Here is a 16,060-nt window from a genome sequence, read left to right as displayed (position 1 = left end):
CCGCTGGCCGCCACCCGAGGGGCGCACGGGCGGCGGAGGGAGCGCGGCGGGCCCCGGCCGAGCGGCTCCGGGCAGAGCTCTCGCCAAGGCGATCCGGCGCAGGACGGCGGCGGCCTCTCGCTCCACACTCGGCCGGGCCGGCTCCGGGCGTCGTGAGGCGCGCTGGAGGCCCGGGCCGGCGGGTCTGCCTCCCCTCCTCCGCGGGGCCGGAGCCTCCCCTGGGCAGCGCCCCCAGCTCCTCCCCGCTCGGTAGTGCCGGTCCCAGCCCCTCCTCCCGTTTCCGCTGGCAGAGGCCGGAGCCGTGTCCTGCCGTGCCGCCGCAGCTCCCCCAGCACTCGGCCCCATCCGGCCCGGCCCGGCCCGGCCCAGGGACCCGCGGGTGAGACCCGGCGCTGCGGGGGGCGGCGGAGACTTGCGGGCGCTTCTCGGCCTGGGGAGGCGGCGGGAGCGGGGCGGCGGGGGGCAGCCGGTGCCGCTCGCAGGGGCCGGGGGGCGCCGGCCCGGCGGTCGGGGTCTGTGAGGGGCGGCGGGGTCCCGGCGGGCGGGCCGGGGTAGGGGTGCGGGTGGTCCGTAGGGGCCAGGAGTGTGTGGTGTAATACAGCAACGCCCCGCGCCCTCAGCGTGTGCGATTTCGTGCGGAAACAGGAAAGTTAGTTCCGAGGGGCGAGCTGAGCCCGGCGGCATCTGGGTCCGCGGTGCTGCTCCCTCGAAGAGCCCGCGCTGCCCATCCCTCACGGGAGCGAACGGCTTCGCCTGGGCATTGCCCCCGCCACCGGGGGGGACACGCTGCCACAGCGCTGCTGGCAGCGGGGGGCTCCCGTCCACCCCCCTGACACCCCCGGGGCTGCAGCGGGGTGTGAGGGCGCCGGGCCGCGGCTCGGGTGGGCGGGGGAGCCCCGGCGGCGGGCGGGAGCGGGACCGCGGCCCGGGGGGCCATGGGGGCGACCCCCGGGCTGGCCGGTGGGCTGACAGCTCCCCTCGGCAGCCGCGGTGCCAGCAGTTCCTCCTTCCCCCTTATGTAAACCCGGGCTCCAGCGCTGCCTTTTCCTGTTGGAGCTTTTGGAAACTTCTTGCTGAAGGCTGGATGTCCGCCCGCCCGGCACCCTGCTCCCCGGGGGGCGCTGAGCGCTGCCTCCCTCCGACGGGCCTTCAGCTCCGGAGTGTCTGAGGGGCAGAGAGCAGGGCCTGTGGCACGGGGGTGCCGTGTTGGAGGGGGGGAAACTAGGTTACGAGGGTGAATAAAGCTGCGCTTCGTAGTCCTTTTACCAACTTTTGCGTTCTGTGCTTTTACTCTGCGTAGTTTTGTGGTTTGAGCCGCAGCGCTAGGAACGGGGGCATCTGATTTTCCTACCTGACTGCACTGAACTTATTATAAGACTTGGGGGTAAGTCACCTGGGATTTCTCTGGGAAAAAGTTGGATATTCTTCAGAAGAGCCATGAGAGTCAAATCACACTGTTTTTGCTGTTACTCCTAGATGGGCCTAAACTTGACCTGTGGATGCCAAAAATTAACATATTATCGCAGCGAAGTTCTTAGTAGCAGGTGCTACAGGTAGTTTTAATGGTTTAGTTGTTGATAGATTAAGGTCTTTATAGCTAGGGTGTATAATGGTAAAGGATAATAGCCCCTGAAGAAATGCATTAATCTAAGTTATATTGGTATAGACTATGGGGCCAAAGTTAACACTTAATAATTTTAAAAATTACAAAAGATAAGTTATCAATGTGATGTGCATGTGGTTGATAACACAAAGGAAAAAAAAAATCAGTCCTCATAGTTCTATACCCTTTGCTTCCATTTTGCATTTTTTCTGAGCTCCGAGAATGAAAACTGACGGAGCTAATGTAGCTTCTGCCACCAGAACTTTCCCTTCTGTATTTTTAGACCTGTGATATTCAAATTGCAAATGCTACAGACAAGGCCTTTTCTATAGTGGGGCTGTAAGACTTAACAGTTTTGGGCATCCACACTTTTTAAAAAAATTCCTTCAGAATAAAGCTGCATGAGGAAGCCTTGGGGTCAGAATACGAATATTGCAGTATCATTTGCATTTTTCAGACAAAACTCTAAGGTTAGAATGATCCTGTTCATCTGTCTTGAGGAGGGTAGAGGGTTAACTGGGAACGTCAGTGTTATCTTAGTTATTGTCGTTATTTTAACGGAAAATAGCCATCAGAGATGCATATCCCACAGTTTTTGCTTTCCTTGCTATTTTAAGTTATTTTCCTCCAAAGCATGCCAAACCTCAGCCTGTTCATGAGGGTATTTCCAACACAACTGTGTATTTTTAGTGTTTAACCCTTCCCTCCCCAAATACACAAACTAAAAAACTGCAATTAAAAGAGTGAAATATGGCAGCAACACAAAATAAAATAGGAAAACAACACTGAGGCTGCAGCACTGGTTGGAAGAGTTACTTTCACATTTGTAGCATGTGAAACGAGCACGTTTGCACTAGAAAATGCAAGATGCGGTCTCAGTATTACTCTGTGAGAGCTGGTATGGAGTTGATTTGGCCTCAGTCGGAAGAGGCTGCTTGTTTAGAAGCAGTATGTTAAGATTCCTGTTGCATTCGTGTTTTACAATTGAAAACCCATCTCAGTTTTTCACTGTTGTCATGTTCCAGAATCATGCTGTTTGCGAGTAACTGGTGCCCCATTAGTTTTCTACATTGCAAGAATGTCACTGCATTTATTGATGCATAAAACGCTTTAAAGAAGCTGGGCATGAGCCAGCAGTGTGCCCTGCAAGCAAAGGCAGCTGACAGTACACAGGGTTATATATTCATAAGACTACAGCCCATAAATGCAGGGAGGTGATCATCTCCCTGCATTTAGCATTTTTTAGACAGAACCTAGAATACTGCATCCAGTTTTCTGCCCTCAGAGACAAGAAGGGTATGGGTGAACTGGAGCAAGTCCAGTGGAAGGCCACTGGGACCACTGGGGGCTGGAGCATGAATTGTGGAACAGCTGGCCCTTGGTAAGGGATGGGGGGGGGGTTGGCAGCTGAGGGGTAACCTAGCTGGCAAGGAAGATGCCCCACCAGCCAGGGCACCGTCCCATGGTACCGAGTTAGGCATCCAGTGCCAAACTAGAGTCTAAATCACCAGGCAGGTTTGTGGTGATAAAGCAGGTCCAAGATGAAGTTGAGACATGAGTAAGCAGGTCGGGATCAGGCCCAGTGACGTTAATTAGGGACAGGCACAGTTTGGTTATCACTGAGCTGGTCCATGGTGATACAGGTAGGTCCGAGGTCAAGTGAGGAAGTTATATCATGGGTCAGTCAGGGTCTGGATCAAGAGGGTCCGTGACCATACACAGGCATGGCTGGAGACCCGCACCTATGATACAGCGTGGGCAGGGACTGAAGGCCAAAGACAGTTAAATGGAGCCCCCAGGGCCATGGGCAGAGAGTGGGGGTGGAGGTGAGGCTGATCAGGGCCTTGAAAAGCTCTTTCAGTGCACTCAGGGCCTTTGTGCAGTATGAGAAGCATACGTTGGGGGAACAGGGCTTGTTCAGCCTGGAGAAGAGAAGGCTTTCAGGGGACCTGTAGTAAAATTTCCAGTACTTGCGAGAACGTTATCAAGGAAACAGCTGGGCTCTTCGCATTGGTACGTAGTAGTTGCATGAGAGACAACGAATACAAGTTGAAACAAGAGGTTCAAGCCAGGTGTAATGAAAACCTTTTCTGTTGTGAGGACAGTGAAGTGTTGGAACAGGTGCCCAGTGGGGCTGTGCAATGACTGTCCTCACAGGTTTTCAAGACCAAAGTGGGTAAAGTCCTGTTGTGACCCCATAGCTGACCCTATGTAGAGCAAAGCAGGAGTAGAACCTCAGGCCTGCTCCAACATGAATTCTCTGATCCTAAGATCAAGCAACCATTTGGTCTGAGAAGGAAGGAGGTGTGTAAAACTATGGCAGTACTTGTAAGCACCACCAGCGAAGAAATGGAGAAAGGTTTAAGGATGCTGATGTGTTTCTGAGATACTTGGTTGAGGAATTTTTTAAAAATTTAAAAATTTTCTTCACTGTGTTAAGGTCTTGTGCTGGAAGGTGTGTGTGTGTTGGCCGGTAGGCTGAAGATACTTTCTATCTGAAAACTTGCTTTCCTTTAGCGATTCTCAATGTACAAAATGCCTTTTTAGTGTAACATCACGTAAAGACGCTTTCTGGGATAGGTCAAGCTGCGTTCTTTAAGAATTCTTGTAGAAAGTGTGATGACATTAAACCGGGATGCTCAGCCTGCGGAAGGACATTATATGATCGAGGAAGAGTTCTTACCCGAGGGTTATTTTCTTTGTAGAAAATAGAATGGACATGTCAGGATCAGCAGAGCATTTCCCCATTTGTTAATGGACCTGAGGATTGAGTCAATCCTGGTAGGACCAGCTTAGCAATACCCAGAGAATGTGAGCGGATACAAATAAGTCTTTGTCTTTTCTTCTCTACATGGCAGTGAAATTGTGGTAAAGTAGGGATGTGCTGAGGAGCTGCCTTCACTCAGTACAATGCATGCTAGGATTTAATTTTGAGGAGAAGTGCCTATTGGGATGTTACAAACTTTTGTGTATTTTGCTCACATGTAACAAGATGGTCTGTTGGAGACAAAAGAGCTATCACTAGTTCGCTCTGTCCTTCCTCATTTTCTCTCCTGGCCTTCTAAAGCTGACTTCCAGACACTGTTTCTGCTGCTCCTTGTAGCCTGCCTCAGATGAAACTTGCATTGCTGAATGTCAATGCGATGTTTCCTGGGGAAAAATAAAGAAACCAACCCCATGAAATTGGTTTTGTGGGTCACTTTCTCTGGTTCAGTGTTCAGTGGCATACTTTCTGTGGTGTGTTTGTAATGAGGCAGGATGTCGTTCTCCACTGAGATACCAAATGCTTTCCTCATTGCTCAGGTGTTCCTGGGAAGGTTATGTGTCTCTGTGTCTATTGCCGCAGTTAGACAGCACTGTGCCGAAACTGCCTTTCAACCCCAACCTCACCGTTGCTTCTCTGCCTGCTTTTGAAAGCACTTCCCTTTCAGGCTCTATTAAACTGTTTCTTCTGGTATTCCAAGCACTTGCATTCACTGCTGTCAAGAATAAACTTTGAGGGCTAGAGCTCGTAGAATAGGGCACAATTCTGGGGCAGAGCCCTGCTGGGTTTGCCTTGTCTGCAAGCACAGTAAAACAGGAAGCATCTGACCTCAGTGCTTCACACAGAAGAAAGGACAGATAGGAAATACGGGGTCCCCAGTAGGTAACAAACTGCATTTTGATGGCGGTGATATGTATTAAGCTGTTAAGCTGCCTGTTGAGGAGAGGTAAAAAAATCCTATTGTTGAAAAGCTTTTAAAATCAAGAGTATAAAACAGATAGGCATGTTCTGGGAATAGGTTCAGGGAGATGAGGCAGACTAAATCATAAGCATATGCTCCAATAAGCCTTTAAGTGGACAAAGGTATTAATTAAGCCTAGCTTTCCTTTGCAGTGATGTGAATATGATGTTGTAATATTATGACGCTGAAGTAGTAACATCAGTTTAAAAGATTTGAAGATTGCATTAATCTTTGTTTCAAATGGTATAACAGGAAAATTTTTCTTGATTATTTTGAAAGCACTTTTTTCTTTTGCTGTTGGAGTTCTCCTTTCTAATGCAAACTCTGTCATGCTGTTCTAACGCCTGATATTTCTGAAGGTGGAAGTGACTAATAGCTAGGGTGTTTATTTCCATGATCCCTGTTACAAATGCAGAACCTCTTTATGCATTAACTAGTGAATAGCCGATTATATTTCTCAGGCCAAGTCACTGTGTGTCTCTAGAATCAGTTGACCTGTGTTAACTGAGCTTTAGTTTCTACACTGATGGTGTGAAAGTACAGCTGCCTTCGCTGTGGGCAGTCTTCACTGATTTATAGTTGCTTGGAGTGGTCTGTGTGTACTCATAATAAGGATATGATGGAGTATATCAACCTCATGTGGGCAGAGGACCACAAGGGCTGTATTATCTTTATGTGGCATGTCTGGGGAGGAGGCAGGGCTAGACTGGAGAAGGAGCTCATGGGGGGAGTAAGTGAAAATGCAGGAGTCTTGAGAAGGCAGTTAGGCTAAGGGAGAGGAAGTCTGCAGCCCTCCCTTGGGAGGAAGGACTGAAGAGGAAGGATGAGGTGGTACATGAACAGAGAGCTGAAATGTCACACCCAGCAAGTCTGAAGGAGACTTAAATCTTGTGACTGGCCTGGGCAACAGGGATCAACTCAAATCCTAGAGAGCAGAGGGCTCTGTGAACTGTCCTGTATTTGGTGTCCTTCAAGTTCACCCCTGAAGTCATTTGGCTCGAAGAATTGTGGAAGGCAGGGCTTGAAGTTGAAGGAATCCTGCGTTTAGGACACTGCGGGGAGACTCATAAGAAAAAAAAGGTTGTGACAAAGCTAGATGAGTGGTACTTTCTGATCGGTAGTTTTACTTGTTCTCTATAACCTCTAGATAATCATTGCTAATTTCAAAATGAATATGGCTATAGAGGGGCAAAGGCTGAGAGACAGCGCTGCATACTCTATCTAGTGTTACTAACCCAAGTTCCTAGTTTTTTGCAATTTGGTGGTGAATGCTGTCTCCTCAAGTGCCTTATGGTGATATGTTGACAAAACACTGTTTTCATGGTGATTGCAGCCATACCCAGAACTCATGCTGAGGCATTTAGACTTTTGGTTTGTATTTACTAATTTTTAAAGGTTAAATAATTCAAGAATGCTTTTGAAAGCATATTTTACTTTCTGTGTGTCTTTTGCTGTTCTTTACCTATAACTCTGCATACAGTTCAGTGTAAAGTGGTTCTGCCCAGGATGTTCAACTAGCTTTATTTTAAACAGTTTTTTTGATTTCTCAGATACGTTCTTATCCCAAAATCAATTTTGCATTGCATTTTATGTTAGGACTGTAACCTTATGTGAACGAAGGTTGTTACTTTGCTTTGTTGAAGAAAGTGTGTCTGAAGTTGTGAAGGACTGAAAGCAACATTCTAAGAATGTGTGCTATGTTGTTTGCACTGCAGGACAGCGTGCAGAGTATTGTTTATATGTGTTTATATACATGTGGACAAAGTACCATCAGGGGACTAGGATAATGGCTCTGGCAATAGAAGAGACCTGTACTAACAAGCAGACAGGAGATTGTCTCCTTGTAAAACAAAAAAAGTAGAAGGCTGGCTTAAAAGCCTGTAAAGGAAACCTTCCAAATATAAATAAAGTTATTCTTTTTCATAGAGCAGAGCATTTGGATCTCTCCAGTGCTACTGTCCTGTCTCATGAAGTTCTGCCAAGTAACAGTGGCTCTGAGTGTTACAAAGACTTTTGCTAATCTGTTTCCCAGCAATGGGGAAAGCGGCAGGACAGCCAAGACATTTTGCATTTCATAGCACCTGGGACACTATCGATAGCAGCAGAGGCAGCTATGGGGAGGATGTAAATTGTTTAGACACCTATTGCTGCGCTATTCAGTGCCGTAAAGATGAAGAGCAAGGGGGAAGAACTGCAACTCTGGAAAAATTTTCAACTTATTCCCATTACAACCACTCAGGATGGAAGATGGGCTGGATCCTATGTAAAGTTTCTGTTTCAGGTGGGTAACAGGGAGGTTCCAGGACAGTATTTCAGGTGAATGTGGTTGTAGATTAGGTTAAGAAGGTCATGGTAAAAGTGGTTGCTGGGACCAGTTATCCGTAGAGGGATATGAAAGAGGGGAAGAGACTTCATTGTGAACAGAAGCTTTTTGGAAGTGTTCTCTATTCCAACTATACAAGGCAAAGTGGAAAGGACTGTGAAGTAGAGAAGGGATCTTCTAGGGAGAACCAGGAGGAGGAAATGAGAACAGACGGAGACTTAAGCTCCCTCACCAATGTAAGTAAATTCATCTGCATGGATTTCACTTTTCCAAGTTCCATGTTCCACCCTTTCCTGGTGAATGGTCACCATAAAATATCTCCCAACACTTTTATAAGAATCTTTCTCCTTTTCATTCTGTTTTTCTTAAAATCATTTCTCAAGATGTCTTTTTTTAAAGCTGTCAGTTTTCCCTGAAAAATTCCTGCTTGTGTGTCATCATAGCTTGGCTTTCCTAGCTGTGTATTCTCCATCTTCAACTCTTCTTTCTCATTCTGTTCTCCATCAATTCCTCTTTGGGGAGCTGAGGAAGCTCACTGTATGGTAAGAGCGCCACATGTTCTGTTTGGCTGTCTGTAATCCATTTCTTCCTCACTGTTTTTACATGAAACCACAACAAGGCAAACAAAACTAGTTCAAGTCATTTAGATATGCAGCTTTTTTTTCTGAACTGCTTTTTAAAGGGCTGTAGAGACGAGTGTTGCTTTGTGCAGGAATCTCCACCTTTCTTCCTGATTTAGCAATGAGTATTTCATTCCTCTTTTTGTAAAACTTGAAAGTCACTTCTCAAATCTGCTTAAGGCACCTGTCTTTTCTGAAGGTCCTAAGGCATCCCTCTCCTTTACTCTTAAGGGGCAATGAGAGGTTATGCTCTATTGGTCCATGTTTTTCTGAAGTCAACAGAAGATAGCTATCAGGCTGTTTCTATTTGGATCGCTAGACAGCCATGTTTCAAAGATCTGAAAGTGGTTACAGATGTATCTTTTAATTTTATTACTAAATGCATTCATCCCATGCTTTGGGTACAAAATATCCCCACAGCAAACTCGAAATTGTCAAGTGACAGCCAAAGTAGGTATTTACCTGGTGCTGATGGCATTAGTCCAGAGCATCCATTTGCAAAAGCAAACAGACTTTGCTTGCCCTTGGGACGTAATTCGAGGAAGTGAAAGACAAGTATGCTTTATCTTAGAGGACCGAGTGTAGTGATGTACTTAATGGTTATCAGGAGATAAGTGCCTACCAGTCACTGAGCTTTCTAGAAGAGAAAAGATCTGAATTTTCTTCCAGGTTTTGCTAGCCCTCATGTTATATAGGACTTCTGATTTGGAAGGTAGCCCCGTCTCCTGACCTCCTTCTGCTGTTGAACAGTAGATTGAACAGATTGCCTGGCTGTTGACTACAGTTCCCCACTCATGTAGACAACATGGTGAAAGATCCAAGTTTCTGAAGAATTTGCAGAATAGCTGTTCCTTGCATCATTTGCTGTAGCAACCTCGTGCCTACCTGAGTCCTCTAGTGAATCATGGAGGGCATGAACCGAGCTCTTCAGCTGCATCTGCCTGTGGTTTTTGTGTCACCAGTTCTGGTCTGTCGGAAGATTCTTGCTTCTTTGAGTTTGTTGCCAACATTTGCCTTGGTCAACAGCAAGACCTCTTTCCTCTAACAGTTTTCTTGCAAGCACTTGATTTTCCTTTCTTAATTTTACTGTATAGACCTGGTTTACATCAAGGTAAGCAATGTACCTCTGGTGTGGCTAGGACCACTACCTGTTGCTGGATTTTATGATTTGAAGGACTAGTCTCGGACCATTTCTGCCTTTGCTGCAAATCATGCTGTGTTCATAACATCAATGGTGAATGAAGTTCATCTTTATAGGAAGTTGACATCATGCAGTGTGTGGCATCAGTTCGACTAACTAGCCATCATCTGTGCAGTGGAACTGTGGGAAACCTGGATTGTTTAATTCTTGAATTTTAAAAATACTTTTGGTTTTATTTTTTGCTAAGCTATATTTTACTTCAATTAATTCAGTTGCTGAAATTGTTTTCTGTCTCTAGGGAGCTGGTTTGGTTGGTTGATTGCCTGCGTGTGCTTGACACAAAGCCTAACGTCAGCTGTGAACGTAGTGTTCATATAGTATTACTTCACTTTGTGGAAGATGTATAGAGCTGATGTGTATGATGTGTTGAGGTGTCCGTGTGCTCCAGTAGGTATAGTAAATAGACTGTATGAACTGTGAAATCAACATGACTTTCTCTTGGCAACAGCGGCAATAGTTAATTAACTATTAATTAAAATTGTATTAAAATAACTATTAATTAAAAAGGTAAATTAATTCTTAAAACTGGGTGTGAAAAGCTTGAAAGTGAAGACAACTAATTAGTTCCACATTTACTGTTCTGGAAGGAGCAGTAGTTAGTTTTGAAAACACCATTCTTAAAATTGGGTTTTCTTATCCACCTTTAAAAAATGCCTTATATTGGAAATCTGAAAACATGTAAAAAATAATTATTTCCTTATGGATATGCTTGAGTACCTTTTGTGACTTTGAAATCAGTGTTTCAGAATCTTGATACAGTGAGGCAGGTGGAGGGAAAGCATTTGTTTAAAAACCACCACCAACAATGGAATAATGGAAACATTTCTTTTGGCCAAGTTTGGTGAATAATCACATTTTTTAAAATAATCAGCCTGTACTTTTTTGTATGCAGCTGCAATAATTCTGATGGGCTTTTAAACGTTGCAGATATTACTGTTCTGTGTCTCTCCTCCACGTGGTTGGAGGAAATCCTGGTCTCACTCTTGTTGGTTTGCAATTTTTGTAGCACTCTTCTAACACTGGGGTGATGCTCTTACAGCCCTCAAAGTACCAGTGTGAACTGGAGAAAGTGGGGTGCTTTATGCTGTTTGTTTTTGTGATTTTCACTTCAGCAGCGGTTTGTTGTACTAGAAGCAAAGATGAGACCAGTCAGAAAGTGGGACTAGTGCAGGAGAGTTCAGCAGGGAAGGTCCTGCTTAATTTCTGTTCTTGCTGCTGTGAACAGGTCATCGGGTGTCTTGGTTTTAGGGTCTTAGGGGACCTAATTGCAAAGGGGAAGAAGCACGGGATTTTTCTGACTAGTATTTATGATTTAATTGACACACAAGTTTTGCTTTTCCCCTTAATCTCTGTTTTCCCTGTTGCCATTATTTAAATTTGAGTCCAGATGAAATCAGTGTATTATGCCCTTGAGACCAGCATTTAGACTTATTCCTTTTGTTCAGAAGCAGGTGGGATGTGACATAACTTTTCCTGTTCCTCTCCGCAATCTCTCCTTTTTGTCCTCTTGAGGTGATTATGTTTGTGATGGGAGGTGGGTCCAATAGGCAGCAAAGTTCACTTTGGTCTTCTTCATCTTTCCATGTCGGGTCTGTGATTTTGCCATTGGCATACGTTCAGTTACCTCAAATAAGTAAGATCTCTGGGAAGGATAATTGGGGTTAGTCAATGTGACCTTTAATGCTGCTCACATTGACGTTAAGGGGAGATGAGCTGGGCCAACACTGAGACCTTGTAATTTCCTATTTTCTGGTGACACATGTGGAGAGAGTCCAGAGTAATGTGGTTGTTGGTGACGTCTCCAAGTGCTCCTGTAGATTCCCAAGGAAATATAACAGAAAAGGACAGTAATTCGCTTCATTATATGCAAATACTCTTCTTCCTCTGTTTCCTTACCAGCCTCTGACACTTGAAGGGAATGGAGGCAGGGAAGAGCCCAACAGGGTTCCTACTGGTAGCACTTTCATTAGTCCATATGAGTTTTGTCCTTTTGTGCAAGCATAATTTTATAAATAGGCTTGGAAAAATAAACTCATCTTGGAGGATGGACCCACTGTTACTCTCACATTTGGTGTTCTAGTGCGGCTGCGGGCATGTTGCTTTGAGTTTTTACATTCCCTGCATTTTTCAGGGTTTTAGACTTGACTAAGAAGTGAGTGGAAAATGTGGTGTTGCCTGGCTTTCATTGTGTTTCTGACATAGTAGAGGGAGAAACTTCTGGAAAGGGAAAGGAGAGGTGAGAGCCACCTTTCTGCTGAATGCCAAAGGCAGCGAGGAGCGCAGGCTGGTAGGTCCCAGCAATGGGAGCAGCAGAGACGTAATAGTCCACTCTTGCCCATCGCTTGCTAAGGACTGTTAGGGACTTCTGTGCCGCTGGTGTAAAACTTGTAAAGACAGCTGCAGGCAAAGAACACCTACTGTTGTACATTTTGAAATAAGTGGTGAGAGATTATAGTCTGCAAAGGAAAATAATGTCCCTGTAATTGGAAAAGGCAAAGAACATGTTAGGTGGGGCTAAGAAAAAGGAATGCTGAAGCTTTCCTTCACTCTTGTGTAAATCATCGTTACAGGTGATGCCACACAGTGACTTGGTCTTGGGGATATGGCAAAGATAAACTGACCTTGGGGTGCTGTTTATATAAAGGAGAACTGGGAAATACACCGAGAGGGATTTTAGTTCTGTTGTCCAATGGCTGTGGAAAGCGTTACTTGTAGAACCTGTATGTCTCTGAGAGAAAAAATTAGTAATAAGATGTATTATTAATAAGAAGTGTACGGCTAGCTCAGAATCTGTACATTTGCTATTGGACACAAATAGCTTCTGGGTAGTTCTGTTGCAAGACAAAGAAGAGATAGTTGAGGGGTGTTAGGCATTGATATAGGTAACATCTGTATTGTGGTGGATGAGACAAAATGTCACAGTATGTAAGATAAAGAACCTATGACATTTCATGCTGTAGAATTTAAGAAAGTTATAAAAAGCCTTGGCTTAGGCATAAAATGTCTCTCCTGCAAGGCTGCCGTGTGTTTACATCTTGCAGTGATTTTTTTAATTGCTTTTTGCATGTGTGCCACGCTCTGAATCATACTGAGTGGTGCTCGGTTGATTCCTGTGTCCTAGGAAAGCCAGGCTGTGTTCTTGGGTGATGGCGTATACTAGGGAAAAGATAGATGGGGAAGCTTGAAATGGTTGTTATTTGTTCCAGGAGTTTTCTTTCTGTTCATCTTTATGCCACCTGAAATGATTGCTGTATTGTGAGCTTTTTCATCTTGTTTCCACTCCTTTAAAACTTGATACTGCAGAAATTAATGTAACATTACCTATAATGTTTAAACTGCCTTATGTTATGAAAGTGAGAATTCCCACAGCAGCCTTAACTCTGCCCCTAGAAGAGAAAGCATGTCAAGTGAGTGTCTTAAATTACACCCTTATGGAGCACTGGGCACTAGGATGTAATGTATGGCAAATATTTAGATTTCAGCTCTGGTCCAAGTCCATGGTAGTGTTGAAATAACATATGCTAATTATGCTAAATGATCATATTACACTGATAAACGGGCATAGGCTTGATTCCCAGAGTGCTGATCTGTGAATCACATCATCAAGGAGTATAGAAGAATCCACATTCCTCAGAGAAAGATGATAAATAGGACATTTCAAACATTTTTCTTGCATGCATGGTAATATGGTAATATGCAATTTTCTCCCCTTTCCATTATGTTACTGAAATCAGTTTCACAGCAGATTGAAAAATTAGTATCCCATCTCTAATGGGGGTCTGGAAATTACCTCACTTTCTTTACCTTGCTGATCAGTGTTAGCTATGGGATTTCAGATACTTTTTACTGTAATTCAAGGATTTTCTTTTCAAAGGTGTCCATTTCTGCTGAGAAGATAACACTTTTTCATGCTGAGCAGAATGGGAAATGTTTTTATTTCTATGAAACATACTCATACTTATGCATATTAAAAAGCTTGCCAGAGTTGAATTTCTAGTATCTGAACAATAAATTTGTTGTTAAAATAAAATGAATGCCTTGATAGTGTGTGGTGTTGAAGTTCACTGAAATATTCCTACTCATCACCCAAAATTAAATGCAGTGTATTGCAAAAGCTATTGTAGGAAACTGCTTAGTAGAAAAGTCAGACCTAGACTGATTAGTGGAGACGGTCTTCAGTTGTAACTTAAACCACACTGTGATTTTTTTTTTTTTTTAAATGTCCGTAAAGCACTGTGAGCCGTGATTGTTGTCACTGTTGTGTAATGGAATCAAAAAGAGCGTGTGAGATGCTTTGTGATGGTGTGCCTTTGGCAGGCAGCCTTTTTAAAAGAGATGGACATTTTAACGTATAGAATGTGTTGAATAATGTTTAAGATATTTGAAGCGCTATTGTATGCGGGCAAGTTGGCACTATGCCTTACCCGTGTGGTGGACTGTGGGATCTTCTAGGTGACCCTGGATACCTCATTGGGGCAGATCTGTTTTTCTTTGTCTGGTTTGTTTTGGACTGTGAGCAGGGTTATTGCTCCCAAATTCTTCGTACTGTGCCCAGCAGAGTGAAGGACAGGGAGGAGGGCCTGGGAAGTACTGTACAAATACAGGCTGTGAAGTTTAATCCAAAATGAGATCAGACAAGCAAGGTGAGAAAGAGAAGTATTAGAATAGATTTAGCTAACTTATTTGGCTGTCTTACAGAAATAACTGGATGACCTGGTTGTGCCAAAGGCACATATTTATAAAATGTGTGTAATGTGCTGGAGTGCTCCACAGCTGGACCAACACCTAATTTGTGTCTGATCTGAGTGACATCTTGGCATTGGTCTCTGTTCTTTGTCATACGAAGAGCTTGTCCGGTTAAATGGGTGATGTTAGATCAGGTCTTCAGGAACAGTATTAGAAGTCCTGCTAAGGCAGCGCGAGGAAGAGAAAGTTCCTCTGGCCAGGAGCCTTGGGGTTTGCCCAGGTCCGGGTATTTTTGTTTACAGGGGTCTTTTTTAAACTGGATTCTGAGGCCTCGGGACAGGCTTGTAAATGATCGTGTCCTGTAAATTACTAAGCAATATGATACAGCTAAGCTTTAATGTACCATAAACTTAAATCTCCGTGTATGAGAGCACCCCACTGGCAAAAGATAAATTAGTTACGGGGAAAGGAAAATGATTTGTCCCAGAGATACTGTTAAGAGTTAATCCCTGTCTCAGGTTGCTTGAACCTGGAATATTTGCCCCATCATTAATTGAGAGGTTCTCTTTGGTGCTACCACTGTTACCAGGAAAACATGTTTTCTTATTACTTTTGCTCCCTTGGAATATCAGATTTGTGGCCCTCTTCCACAGGTGGATTTTTATTTTAAGTTTTTTAAAATGGAGACAAATTTTCCGTTGAGTCTTTAGTGACATGTATGACCAAATCTCCTTACGAATGGTAAGATGAAGCAGTTTCTTCATTGTTTGCCATGTGAGAGAAGGCATGGAGGAATGTGATCACTGATGGAGCACCGTTTTCTGCTCTTCCTTACTTGTTGTCCCTATTGCTTGTCACCGAGCTCCTGCAGAGCTGTGGTCCCCAGCTGTCTTCTGTATCGCAGTTCTTGAGCCTCTGTTGCCTCTGAAAGCAACTGGGGGGTGCTTCTCTCTGGTCTGAGCTTGTCCATGGTACCTGTTTTGTTGCATGCAATGTATTGTCTGTTCTCTGTGATGAAAGGGAACAGCCTCATTTTTAATAGCGATGTGTATATGTTCACATGCTAGCCTATTGGACAGCTGTGAACTAAATTCAGTTTCTTAAATCAGCAGTTTTCAGTCTTTCTATTATCAGACCTTAAGTATTTTCTGCTGGAGGCTTTATGTACAAGTCAGTTCAAACCCACTTTGATTTTTCAGCTGCTATATTTAAATTCCTGACCCAGCTGTTCGTGTCTGCTCTGTACATCACACTCATGCTGCTCAGCTCCAGAGAGGCTATGTATGGTTAGGAGTATTTGTCTTAAGGAACCAAGAAAATGAACTTGTTAGAGTACCGAAGCCTCCATTATCAGTGGATTCTTTCTTTCTTTTTATTCTCTTGCATAAAATTATTGCCCTTATAATCCCTGAACGATTTCCTTCAGTGTAGGAGAGAAATTAGGTCACGTATCTGTAGCTCCACATGGATGTAGGTGGGAAATTCAGGAGCTGCACTACTTTCCTTGCTAGTAGCCCCGATCTCCTCCTCATCAATTTCAAAGGGATACCTCTGTCACTCAGCAGGAGTATTTATAGTATCACAGAGGTTAGAGATGGCCATGAGGGGAAAACATCAAACTTTCCAGCCCTCTGTAGAGCCAACATCAAATTGCTTCCCATGAATGTGTTTCCTGGCACTTGGGTGCTGCAGATTTTCAGCATCTGCCTGCTCCTAGGCAGCTAGGTTTCCCCCAAGCAGAGGCACAGAAGTCTGTTCCTGATACACTATAGCATATAGAGTATGTCATTATGGATTGTAGAAGTCTTTGCCAAGGTTTTTGCCAAGCCCATTTGTTTGGGCTGACAGTTCAGTGCTTTTGAAAAAAAAGCTGCGGATATATGTAGGTAACAGGAATAGCCA

General features: G+C 44.3%; 1 protein-coding gene across 2 annotated transcripts in view; it reads left to right on the top strand.

The window, feature by feature from the left end:
* Positions 1–230: 230 nt before the first annotated feature.
* The window catches only part of TSPAN9 (tetraspanin 9), a 185,038-nt gene continuing 169,208 nt past the window's right edge, over positions 231–16,060 (top strand). The window contains exons 1-2 of one of the 2 annotated variants that reach the window (XM_055711166.1): positions 261–379; positions 1,301–1,384. The gene's annotated coding sequence lies outside the window, so the exon portion shown is untranslated. Of the gene's footprint in view, positions 380–1,300; positions 1,385–16,060 lie in introns of both variants that reach the window. The other variant, XM_055711167.1, reaches the window with a different exon arrangement.

The sequence above is a fragment of the Falco cherrug genome, chromosome 5 (assembly GCF_023634085.1).
Source record: "Falco cherrug isolate bFalChe1 chromosome 5, bFalChe1.pri, whole genome shotgun sequence".
NCBI classification, from domain to species: Eukaryota; Metazoa; Chordata; class Aves; order Falconiformes; family Falconidae; genus Falco; species Falco cherrug.
The sequence above is the reverse complement of the archived record's forward strand: the minus strand, read 5'-3'. Positions and strand labels throughout refer to the sequence as shown.